General features: G+C 34.3%; 1 pseudogene; it reads left to right on the top strand.

The window, feature by feature from the left end:
* Positions 1–1,246: 1,246 nt before the first annotated feature.
* Positions 1,247–6,127, top strand: LOC107660404 (prolyl 4-hydroxylase subunit alpha-1-like; annotated as a pseudogene).
* The last annotated feature ends 8,085 nt before the right edge of the window (positions 6,128–14,212 follow it).

The following is a 14,212-nucleotide window of genomic DNA, read 5'->3' on the forward strand; positions in this document are numbered from 1 at the left end:
GTTCAGCAGTCTTCATTTCACTTGGATGCCTTGTATAATTTACTCTCCTTGGAAGCTTTTCAAAGAAGCAAACAAAAATGAATAAAAGGCATGTGAAATAACGACCTGTGAAACTTTTATCATAATAATATTCGCTAATAATATGTAAGTCATATGAAATTCATTCTATAGCATATTCATTTATGCTGCACGCAGAAATTGTAACTATAAATATATTGTTAAAATATCATGTGTATAGTAACTGTGATTAGATGTATCAATATTTTATCAATTCAAATTCAAGCAGTTATCATATGATAACTAAGAATTTTTAGGACAAACTTTTAGGAACTGAGTATAATCTAATACAAACAGTGACTGCATCTAATCATTATTAAACCTGGGCTCAGTAACACACAGAAAATATAATGAAGTAATCTTTCATTTTACTTTAATTTCTGCATTAGTCATAGATAAGATTTCCATGTTACACAGATGTGATTGTTGATGCAGCATCCTGCAACAATACAACAAAAAGAACACTATGCAAGTAAAGTCTGACCCGTTGTTAGGCAACATTAGAACAGGCCTTGATAATACAATAGCTTATAATATAGGATGTCTCTCCATTTCTATCATGATTATTTGTAATCTCCAATTGTGCAACATGAAATTATATTGATATAGCTAAATAACTAATTACATAGAAGAAACAAAAATATATTGTGAAATGTCATGACTGTCATGATGTCACATTTATGTTCTGGTTTGAGGAATTTGGTGTGTTTCTACTTTCATCTTTGATTAGTTTCTGTTTCTTTGGTTGTCTTAATTACTATGCCCTGCTTGTTTAATTTGTTAACTGATTAGCAAATGTGTATATATAGTCCTTAGTTTTCAGTCGTAGTTTGTTCTTGACTATGCTGCATGTTGATTTGCTGTGTTTTGTGGTTGTTGTTAGATTGTGAAGTCTTTGTTCTCAAGTGCTCCTCTGTTTTTAATTTGTTTATACATGTCACTGCTGTGATTAGATCCTGTCTCTACTTTCTTTGTTCCCACAGCCAGCCTGCCGACTCGTGAGAGCTCATTCATGTGAAGTTTCGCTTTCGTTTTTCATACAATAGTAGGAATGCTGAATACATAAAATGGGCAGATACAGGTGTGTCTCTGAAAAGATGCAAATAAATGGCCTGTATTTAAGCTCAATTTCATTTCAAGGTACACATACAGAAGTTGTGTTTTGAGATAGCCTACTGAAGGTTTGATAATGGCTATAAAGGAACTGACATTTGTAGCGTGTTTTTGGACTGTCTGTTCTGCTGGGCATGAGATCTTCTCGTCAACAGGTTATTAATTATATTTCATTTCAATATCAAAATGCAATATATTTCATTAGTTTTAATTGTAAATAATTCAATGTTATATTGTTCTATCCATATTTCTCTAACTAATGTTTTTAAGCTGTTACCATGACAAGTTAATTTTTTGTATTCATTTGTGAGACACCGAAACTCAACACTGATACACTACAAACATTATAGTTGTAGATTTTAACTTACTACATTCAATTATTGACTAAACAATATTAACTCTCTTTTTGGTTTCTTATTTCATAAACCTTTTTCATTATACTTCTAATGGAAAAAAATACATATATCAAATGTTCTTTGACATTAAGAGCAGATTGTTTTATACTGTAGATCAAATCGCACAGCTTGTTGAGAAGAAGAAAGACCTTCTGATGAGCTTCAGTCAGTACATTGATGCTGAAGAAAAGAATGTAGAGGCAATGAAGAGGTGAAAACACTTTCATTATTCACTATGTACAGTACCATTAAACTCCAAGATTAAAAATAATGACATTTTATAGCAATTGATGTTTAAAAATTTTATATATATGGTATTAAATTTAGGATTATGTCATTAAATAAATATTTTTTAACAATACAACTTCTGATGAACTCCTGTCATCAATCCAGTGCTCTTCAGAATCTTCTGCTTTCATACTCTGACTCTGAGGACCCTGAAGAAATCATGACAGACCCTGTAGCAGCTTACAAACTCCTCAGACGACTGAGAAATGATTTGATACATATTGTAAAACACATTCGACCAAGTTTTTATCAATGTAACAAGTATCAGTATGAGTTGGAGTTCCTAGAGATCCCACAGCCAGAGGATTTGAATGGTGCAGCTTCAGGACTGATCAGACTGCAAGAGATCTACAGACTCTACCCAGAAGACATCATGAAGGGTGAACTGTCCACAGTATTGCACCAGTGCAGTTTCACTGAGAGAGTTTCACTTTGTTTTCCTTTCAAATATCAGCTTTGATCTGTTTTGATTTCACAGAAATGTCATTAAGTGCAGATGAAGCCTGCCATGTGGGGTTGGTCGCTTATAATGAGGACAAATTCCAGCATGCCTTTTTCTGGTTTTGGTACAGTCTCAAAACATTAACAGAATACTCAACTATTAATAAGAAAGATTAGCTACATTACTTTAGTTTCTCAGCCTATCGTTTTGGCAGCCAACCTGTGGCAATCTACTTCTGCCAACAGCTTCTAATTCTGGGTGAGCTCATGATGTCCTAGAGTTTAATACTGATATTTTTATATGGGAGGTTATCAGACAACTTTGAGATCAGACTATTAAAGTCTTAAACTTCTTTGCCTCAGATCCAACTAATGACGAAGTCAAAGTTCAGCTGAGCATTTACAGACGCCGTTACTTCCTGAGAACTTCAAACCCTGACATATTCACACTGAACGCAGAGTCAAGTAAATATGAGGCACTGTGCAGAGGAGAGATTGATGAGAGGGCAAGTGCAAATTCTCAAATTTAAATGATTATTTGACATGAAATTACAAACAGTCAATGTGAAGCTTTGTGCGTTAATTGAATGTTTATTATATTTGATAAAATCAGACCTCCAAGAGGCAGAGGGCGCTGTCCTGTAGGTACAGCACAGGTGGAGGAAACCCCAGACTAATTTACGCACCAGTGAAAGAGGAAGTGGAGTGGGACGAGCCTCGCATCATCAGATATCATGACATTATTTCAGATTGAGAGATAGAGATCCTGAAGAATATCTCCAGACCTCTAGTGAATATCTAACACACACACAAACACACACACACACCCAAATCAATAAAATATTTGATTGTCAATATTATTATAATCTAATATCTTGTTAATACTTTTGATTATGTTTTATTGTGCTATTCAATGTTCAGAAGTATAAGGGCATTCCTTTAAAAAGTTGGCTTGGCCCCTTAATTCTAGTGAAGACAAATCTTGATGATGAACTGTAATGATATTCTAGATAATTGTGTGCTCAAATACTTTTGGCTATCTAGTGTGTGTGTGTGTGTGTGTGTGTGTGTGTTGATGTTCCATTTACCATTTATGGCCTTCTGTAGCTTTCTAGGTCTGTGACTAGAGGGGGAGTATCAAAGATCCGTACTTCTCAAAGGTGATAACCTCATTTTCACCCATTATCTTGACTTAAAATTAACACTTACATTACAGTACTGTTATTTTATAGTATTCATATTATTTTTTCACACTTATTATTGGATGAAAAATAGAAACCCTTTACAATATGGTTCATTTCAATAACAAATTAAATCTTATTTTAAAGTGTTACTGAAAAATAATTTCCTTGTTTTCAGTGTTTTTCTAGAGGAAGGCAACACTGTGGTTGCTCGTGTCAATCAGAGGATTGCAGACATCACAGGACTCTCCATGAAATCAGCTGAAGACCTACAAGTACGGTAACAGTAAGAAAGAAATTACGTGTTACATATCTTTTCTTTACTGCCCAAACTAAATAAACTTCAGACTGGCCTGCCCTTTATATTTATATATATAATTTTATATTGAATATAAATATAATTTTATATTGAATATAAATATATTTGTATATTTACTCTTCATAATATTAAACATGTTTTTTGTTCCCTGTGAAATATGAGTGGTGCAATCATGTTCCAGGTTCAGAATTACGGGATCGGTGGCAGATATGAACCACATTATGATGCAGAGGTAAGATCACAATGTTAATATACAGGTATGACATAAATTTAGACCAACACAGAATTCGCCACGGGTTCCCTCAGGCATTTCTTCATGGTGTGGGATTTATGAAAACAAAAAAAGCAATCCACACACAAAATACAAACAAGTTCAAAGCCCAAGATCCATTGAGAAAATATTTTACTGAAGATTTTCATATAAAACACAAAATATTCTGGACAAAAGAAAAAAATATATAAAAAAATAAAGGATTTATGAGTTAAATAAAGTCTGTGGTTATCTCTTCTTGAAGAGACTTTGACATTGCTTTTTTATTTTTTAAAGGGGTCATCGGATGCCCATTTTCCACAAGTTGATATGATTCTTTAGGGTCTTAATGAAAAGTCTGTAACATAGTTTGGTTAAAATTTCTCAATGGTAGTGTAAAACAACACCGTTTTTACCCTGTCAAAAACAGCTCTGTCTAAAGCAAGCCATTTTATTGCATGTCGCTTTAAATGCAAATGTAATCTGCTGACCCTGCCGCTCTCTAAGAGACAGTAAACTTTAGCCGCATTCATTGTGAAACTTGCTAACTAGCACATTATTTGGAAAGGCGATTTGCAAAGATCCATTAAAAAACCTTACACTTACTTCTTCTGTAGTTGAAGCTGGATCACAAATGATTTGCGCGAACATAGACGCATTTAGGTAGATCGGGGGCGCATTCCCTTCAGAAACAAATGTAATCCACTGCGTCTTCAGCAGCTCAGATTTCGGGAGTAAATGACGACTGCTATGTTCATTATTACATCCAACAACAAAACACCTTAATCACATAGGAGACATTCTTGTCTACATCTGCTCCGGCGGTGAAATAATGGCGGACTGATGACAGCTCACTCAGGGCGGGTCTAAGGTAAGACACCAGTCCAGTCTGTGCTGAAACGCTACTGTCAATCAAACCATCGTGGGAGGGGCCTGTCAGTGTGACATCACACTGACAGGCATGTGAGAGCTGCTCGATTTGAGAAAGGGGTAATGATTTAACGAGATTAAATAAAACACTGGGTGGATCTTTATCCTTATGGTTGTGTACACACACTGCCAACACACATTTCAGTTCAAACTACTTGTAAAAGAGCATGTCGCATCCGATTACCCCTTTAAAACATGTGTTTCACGTCACAACTGCAATATACTTTAATTACAAACAATTGTTGTTGGTGATGAGGTTTAATACATAATATAATATTCAGCCCATCCACGCTTTGATGACTGATGACAACACAATCTAATGTGCTCCTCTTTCTTCAAGTGTATTACCTACGTTGACCTATTGATTAATCGTTCTTAACCCAGAGAGAACCCATGGCCCGAAAATGCTAATTAGGAGTAGGACTTCAAACTGAATAGCTCTATTCTGTGTCAGTGAGAGCTTGATTAAATATTAACCGAATCATTGTAAGAACAAGTCATTGCAAGATAACTTAAGATTGATTGATCACACAGGATAATGAGAATGAAAGGATTGCTACATTCTTACTTTATGTAAGTGTTGCCCTTGTCATTAGTCCAAATGGCATTATAAATATTATAGGCCTACCTTGTAAGGTTATTGTTTTACTATGAGCAATAAATCATGTCCTGTGCCTGTAGATGAGTGATGTGTAGATAGGGGGCGCCACTGTGTTCCCTCATGTTGGAGTTGCACTGAAGCCAAAAAAGGTAAACCCTCAAATCACTTTTATTAGGTATATTAGTACGATTTAATACGGAAAAATTCATGCTTCAGTTCTCTGCTTTTTAAGGGTTCAGCCGTGTTTTGGTACAACCTCCACAAGAATGGAAATGTGGATTTGAATACAGAACATGCTAGATGCCCTGTGTTAAGGGGAAACAAATGGGGTAGGTTTTTAAAGAACTTGGATTACTTTTTTATTGTGTATCTTCTATAATGTGCATAAAAAGAAATATATGTTAATATGACTACATTTTATTTCAGTTTCATATGACATTGATTTATATTTTTTTCTGGTGTATTTTCAGTGGCTAATAAATGGATCCATGAGTTCGGACAGGAGTTCAGGAGACCCTGTTCTTTATCATACTGGGAGTGAAAGACACTGATACCATGTAGAAATCATATGTAGTGTATCTGTATAGAAGTATCTGTTATATTTATCATATATGTTTAGACATATATGTTTAGTCATAGTAGCATTAATTACTGTTTAGGTGCCAGTAATTTTTATAATAGTTAATATACATTAGTAATATACAAAAAATTGAGTGGATCAGTAGCCAGTAAGGAGTTATTCTTGTAAATTAGTTGCTATTGCATTCTTTGCAGTTACATTTAAAGCTTAATTTTTAAATGTGTCCTTTTCAGTTTGTGCTGGAATAATGATTTGCATGTTTTGCAAGTAAAAAATTAAATGTGTCCGCCCCGAGTCTGCAAACGGAAGTTTCTGCCCCTTTAATTGCTAATGCTGAAATGTCCTTTTGGTCATATCGAGGTGCCTCTAAACACTATTTCTACAGAGGAGGACACCCTCCCTCACATAGAACCAGTACCTGTACCATATATAAATACGAAATTCATACTGTTAGCTTATACTGTACAGGATAGATAGAGAGAGAGAAAGAGAGAGAGAGAGAGAGAGAGAGAGAGAGAATAAGTTCAGTCATGAAATATCTACTAGCAATCACATTGCTACACAGCTCAAGCTGACTGGCCTCTGTTGATTCTGTACCCAATGAGCTTGTTTTCTCAACATTTAAACAGTCAAAACTGCAAAATCTGCAATCATCCAGTGAGTGCCAAAATGATTTACTCCAACAAAATGTAAAATGCATAAAGAAAACCATCTTTATTTAACGATGTGTTTATTAGACAGACACTTTATATTTTTAGACTCAATTAAATTGTTTTGAGGATAAATAACTTTTCAAATGATTCATCAGGGCCCTAGCGTTTTGGGGGCCCTAAGCAGATTTTCAAAAGGGGCCCCCATACCTACAGTTTCACCTAACCACCCGCATCCCATCCCAATGTACACATCCTACACTGACACCTAATTGTAAAGATTTACCAATTTGTTTTACTCAATATATTAATCTTTCAAGATATAGATAGGAAAATATATTTGGGTAGTTGACTAATATCCAGTAAAAAACGTTTTTTTATAAAACACTATTCCTGGTCCTTCAACTAATTAAAGTTGTCCGTGGAGTTTAAAAACAGGATATGGTGTCACACCGGAGGACATAGTTTTCAGTGACATAATGTATCAAGTTCATATGCTTTTAGAAATATATGGATGAAAAAATTATTGCCAATTACTAAAATAGACACTTGTAAAATTATTTATTAACAATTGTATGCTTTTCATTTTAATTTATAAATGTTGTAATTTATTGAACATCCTTGAGACAGTCACACCATAGGACAATTTTGAGATTTAGCTCAAAAATGTAAAAAAAAAAATCTAATAACAAAGCAGTTTTTATAACAATGGGTCCATGCAAGACAAAGAAATTTTAAATGATGACAATATAAATTATTTACATTTTTTATATTGTGGGACACTGAAAATGCAATGTCATGTCAACAACCCATTTAAGCAAACTTTTAAAACTAAAGAGTTTAAAATTTAAAAATGAAAGCGTTTAACGATTTGCTTCAGAGAAATGTATCAAAATTCAGTGAGATTAATGCTTAAAGCAAAAACACCTGGTTGTGAAAATTGCATTAGAGAACAGTATAATAATAATAATAATAATAATAATAATAATAATAGAAGAATAATACATTTTCTGGGCTGGCATGACAGCCCAGATTAAAATGCAAAAATAATCAAATATAAGTGTAAACACATGTTGAAACCGATTTAAGCAACATTAAAGTGAAGGCAAAAATCTGAGACGAGACACGAGATAGGGTTCACAAGAATGAGACTAGACAAGATTTTCACTATTTTAAGAAATCTTCAATGATGAAAAACATGCCTGGAAAAATAGTCTGCAGGTGCATTGAAATGTTTTAACTAATCTTGCAATAAATGCCATCTCAGTTCTGCTTTCTGAGTATGAATTATTATATGCAATAACAGAGAATACTCAAGCACTGTAAAAGATTTTGCCACAAACTGACTGACTTCTCTTCTGTATGATTTCATGAGTCTTTTCAGACCTATAGAATTGTACTTGCAGGCTATAAGTTTTTAGAATGTTTGACCTCCTATCTGAACTTTTTTCCACAAATTGATCATAGAAAAAAAGAACAGTTCTTTCTTAGTCTTATTAAGTGCAACCATAATCAAAGTAGGCTACTCTCTCAATATTCAAATCAAAGTGCAAACAGAAACCAAAATTGTCTTCAAGCGTGATACAGAGCTAAGAGATGGTTATAACTACACATCCTATTATAGTGTGCATACTAATTACAGCCTAGATATTGTATGCAGCCTGATTTGCATGCATCAGGGAGCCGCAGCCGCTCTCAAACTGCTGAAATTGCGTTTGAATGCGCGCACGCATCCTTTTTAGTTTCGCTTTCGATTTCGCGATCGGGACCGGAGTTGCTGAGCGTGCATTGCATTCTACAAGATTTGTCAGACACTTACAGTGCGTGTCCACGAACGTTTTTAATTAATTCCTATGGAAGTTCAGCTTCAGAGAACGCTCCAGCTCAGCTCTGCTGTTGCCATCTCCACCATCATCTCGCCTTACTCCCGTGATTGCTGTCAGAACTCCTGACACGGGGCCCCCTGGTGGCCACGGGGGCCCTATGCAGCCGCATATATAGCTTCTTAGGTAGGGCCGGCACTGCTACAGGCATTCTACAGCACGGTTCAGTGTGTTCGGCTAAGAATTCCAGACCAAGAACGGTTAATCAGACCATGCCTAACCAAGTTCAAGTGGAAATATAAGAAACTGCTCCTTACCATTCATTGAACAGTTTGTCCCAAAAAGTAGATTAAACAGCTCCATTCATATGGATTTATTTTATGGTTTCTTGGGTGTCAGAGATTTGGGTTAAATATCTTCATTCGTGTCTTAAAGATGCACAGTTTTTTATGGGATGGAATGACAGGAGGGAGATTAAAATGGCATAATTTTCATTTTTTGTTGAACTACCCAGGTGAAAAAGACGTAGTATTAAATGTATTAAACATATACTTGAAATTCAAGTAGTATGTTTATAATACATTTGTATTCCCAACATGCTTTTTTTTGATACATTTATTATGTATTAATACATTTACATCATTAATTTTGATGAAAAAGGTATAATGAAAAAGGGTTATTAAAAAAGAAACCAAAGAGAGAGTTAATATAGTCGGATTAAAAATTTCGCAACAAAAACTGTGCTATGCTACTTGTTTACTCTAAAGTCTCACAAATGTATACATACAGTCAACTTGTCATCCCAGGTGAAAAAGACGTAGTATTAAATGTATTAAAAATCAAAACACATACTTGTTTCAAAACATACATTTCAAGTGCATTTTTAATACATTTAATAGTATGTTTTGTTTTGTTTTTCACCGAAGTAAATATGCTGCTGGCCTTTTTTAGTTTACTTTATGAATATTTGTAATGTACACAACAATATATAATACATTAAAGTTTTCTATATCAAAGTGTGTACGTGTGTGTATATACTGAAAAAAGCAGCTTTATAATATACTAGTAGTGTAATGCTAATGCATTTCCAATGAGCTGAAATACAATTGAAATGTACTTGAAGTACATTAAAACGATGCTTCAAATATACTCTTAACTGTAGTTCATGAAGTATTAAAAGGACATTTTAAATGTATTTTAACAAATACACTTAAATTGCACTAAATATACTTAAAGTGGTTCCAATTTAACACAATTTCAATATATTAAATATATTACAAATATATTAAAATCCAACTTAAACATATCTTGAAATACACTTAATATACTTAAAGTTGTTTCAAAATAATACATTTAATATGCACTTAGTATAGTATAATTTAAATATAGTAAGTATGTCTGAAAAAGCACAATTTAAATATATTTCTTTTTCACCTGGGTAGGTATATAATCAACATTAATCTTTATAAAAAGTATCTCAGTAATATACCAGCAAATACACAGGAAATGTTCCCAAAATTATGTGCTTCTTTAAGGTGTAACTATGAGAACTTACAAAGCAGGTTAGTTGTTGAAGTATCTGGGGTAATCACAAAGTAAAGCAGGTAGGCCTCAGATGGGTGTGCAGTTCTGTCAAATCTGGGTTCTAGAAGTATGAAAAGAAAATCAAAGTTTAAGACATTCAAAAATTACGGTACAAATATGTTTGTCAAAGTGTCAATAAAGAAGTAATTGACACGGTTTATTTTAAATATTATTAAATATGATAAAAAAATATTTTAAACATTTAAGGTAGCAACATACATTTTTAGGGGTTGTAGGGTGTGAAGTGTTCTCTAGATCTGCAAAAAAAAAAAGAAACGCAATGCTTACAGGTGTACTGCATCCGCAAGAAATTATTTGAAATTGTAAATAAAGTGTAGCACATGTTTGAGCCAAAACTGCTCCACTGCTGTATAACAGTTTAAAAATGAAATACCTCACCTCCATTGTACTGAGGCCGGTGTTCACAAAACCGTTGTTCACAGAAGACAGTTGCCACAAGCACTTTTCCCAAATATGACAAATAATTTTTCAGTTAAAGGCAAATTCCACTATTGTTGTGAATTGTAGATTACAGACACGTTCATTCTTTGATATTTGCATACTTTACAAGAAAGAAAGAAAGAAAATTCTATACATATCTACTTGAGGCCTAAGTCATAAAATCAATTCAAAAACAGCATTTCTTCTGTTTGTCACAACTGCCTACGGAGAGGAAACGAGGAACGAGGAGAACGCAGGAGAGTACCATCCACAGTTTTTAATAATCCACAGAACGGGGGCGTTACATTTCCGACGCGTACTTGTGGTGTTCGGCCAATCACAATGCACTGGGTCAGCTGGCCAATCAGAGCAGACTGCGCTTGTCAGAAGGAGGGACTTTGTAGAAAACGAAGCGTTTGAGAGAGGCGGGGCATAGAGGACCTACAATAATGTACAGTATTTGAAAAATAATGTGTTTTTTGAACATTAAAGCATGTCAACATATTCTGTTACACCAAATACACAAAATAATGATCTTTAAAAAAGCATCATATGACCCCTTTAATAATTCACAGAAAGGGGGTAATACAGGCAGGACACACACGTAGCACTTCCACGAAGACGTATAACACTGGACAGGAAACAAGGGGCAGAACACACTTTAAATACTGAACTAAACAAGGGAATTAATGAGGCACACCTGAGATAAATCAAACACAATCGGAACAGGAACAGGAAAATAACCAAATATGGGCATGTCACACACAAGGGAAAACTAGGTCAATGGGAGCACATGGGGAGCAAAACAGACAGCGACAGTCCATATTCCTGACACTGTTACTGTACTAAGTGTTCCAACACAGCAAAGAAATAACAATTACTGCAAGACAAGCTCATTCCGTTTAAACCTTAAATGTGTGATTACGTAATGACTATGATTGTGATGTATTAAAAATGTTGACAATAAAATTGTAAATTGAAAAATAACTTTAACCTAAAAAGTGACCAAAGCCTCACAGTGTTATAAAATTATAGAGAGAACACGGCAAAAGATTACAGTAAACAAATAATTATCAGTGGCACATAAAGATTGACTTTAAAACCTATTGTGAGCTCATCTTGACGACTTTTAACATGTTCGAGAATTGTACCTCGGAATTTCCATGCCATTTCCATTTTTGTTTTTATTATTGATGTGACCTTTAGGCTAGTTTTCAGGGCACAACATACTGAATTGCATTGAATGCCTTTGTTGCTAGTTTCTGTATATGCAGGTTCATTCATCTAACATTTATTTTACAGTAATGGTTTGAAATGTAAACAGTATGTACTCCACTTATGGACTTGCAGAACAATAACCGTTTGAAAACTCAGAAGTTGTGCTCAGAATCTGTGTTGAGACGCAGAGCAGATGGTTCTTCTTGATCTTTCAAACACGTGCAACTAACAGCTCTCAGGTTCAGCAGTGTTCATTTCACTTGGATGCCTTGTATAATTTACTCTCCTTGAAAGCTTTTCAAAGAAGCAAACAAAAATGAATAAAAGGCATGTGAAATAACAGGACCTGTGAAACTTTTATCATAATAATATTCGCTAATAATATGTAAGTCATATGAAATTCATTCTATAGCATATTCATTTATGCTGCACGCAGAAATTGTAACTATAAATATATTGTTAAAATATCATGTGTATAGTAACTGTGATTAGATGTATCAATATTTGATCAATTCAAAGTCAAGCAGTTATCATATGATAACTAAGAATTTTTAGGACAAACTTTTAGGAACTGAGTATAATCTAATACAAACAGTGACTGCATCTAATCATTATTAAACCTGGGCTCAGTAACACACAGAAAATATAATGAAGTAACCTTTCATTTTACTTTAATTTCTGCATTAGTCATAGATAAGATTTCCATGTTACACAGGTGTGATTGTTGATGCAGCATCCTGCAACAATACAACAAAAAAAACACTATGCAAGTAAAGTTTGACCCGTTGTTAGACAACATTAGAACAGGCCTTGATAATACAATAGCTTATAATATAGGATGTCTCTGCATTTCTATCATGATTATACCCTTTGTTATCTCCAATTGTGCTACATGAAATTATATGGGTAGCTAAATCATAGAAGGAACAAAAGTATATTGTGAAATGTCATGACTGTCATGATGTCACATTTATGTTCTGTTTTGAGGACCTTTATGTTGATTATGTATTTTTGCCTCCTTTGTTCCCTGTGTTTCATCTTCGATTAGTTCCTGTTTCTTTGGTTGTCTTAGTTACTATCATACCCCTGTTTGGTTACATAGTTACTCATTTGTTAACTGATTAACAAATGTGTATTTATAGCCCTCGGTTTTCAGTTGAAGTTGTTTGTTCTTGTCTGTGCTATGTTGGTTTGCTGTGGTTGTTGTTAGATTGCGAAGACTTTGTTCTCCAGTGCTCATAGGTGTTTCTTTTTATTTGATAGTAAAAATCACAGCTTTGATTAGATCCTGCCTCCTTGTTCCCACAACCATCCTGCTGATACACTATATTGCCAAAAGTATTGGGACACCCCCTTCTAATGAACAGGTTTGACTACTTTAGTCATTCCCATGAGTACAAATCTTAATGTTTAAGCATATAATGATATTCTAGGGAATTGTGTGCTTCTAGTTTTATAGCAACCGTTTGGACAGGACCCTTTTCTATTCTAACATGACAATGCCTCTGTGTATAAGGCAAGGTTAAAAAGTAAATGATTGAACTTGACTGGTCTGCAGAAAGCAAAGTCCTAATCTGAGCACCGCTAGTGTGACTTTAAATGCAGACCTTGAGCCAAAAACTCCTCACCAAACACCAGTGACTTGTACATATGGGTACAGTCATTTTAGACATTTTAGACATTTAGAGATGGAAATACAATTTTTAAATAAATAAATTATGTTTCCATCTTTGTTGCCACAGTTTTGGACATGCCTTTTTCTGTTCTAAAGAAGAGGATGTCCCAATACTTTTGTCCATATAGTGTATGTACAAGTCATTGGTGTTTGGTAATGAGTTTTTGGCTCAAGGTCTGCATTTAAAGTCACACCAGAGGTGTTCAGCTATATGATTAGGACATGGCTTTCTGCAGACCAGTCAAGTTCTTCCACAATGACTGAATCAATCATTTCTTTTTTAACCTTGCCTTATACACAGAGGCATTGTCATGTTAGAATATAAAAGGGTCCTGTCCAAACTGTTGTTATAAAATTAGAAGCACACAATTCCCTAGAATATCATTATATGCTTAAACGTTAAGATTTGTAATCGTGGAAATGACTAGAGTAGTCAAACCTGTTCATTAGAAGGGGGTGTCCCAATACTTTTGGCAATATAGTGTACATGAGAGCTCATTAATGTAAAGTTTCACTTTTGTTTTTGATCTCAGACAATTGGATTACTAAGAAACTGTGGGCAGATACAGGTGTGTCGCTGAAAAGATACAAATAAATGACCTGCATTTAAGCTCAGTTTCACTTCAAGATACACATACACAAGTTGCGTTTTAAGGTATTAAAGAA

Source organism: Sinocyclocheilus anshuiensis, unplaced genomic scaffold (assembly GCF_001515605.1).
Source record: "Sinocyclocheilus anshuiensis isolate Anshui unplaced genomic scaffold, SAMN03320099.WGS_v1.1 scaffold850, whole genome shotgun sequence".
In the NCBI taxonomy this organism is placed as follows: Eukaryota; Metazoa; Chordata; class Actinopteri; order Cypriniformes; family Cyprinidae; genus Sinocyclocheilus; species Sinocyclocheilus anshuiensis.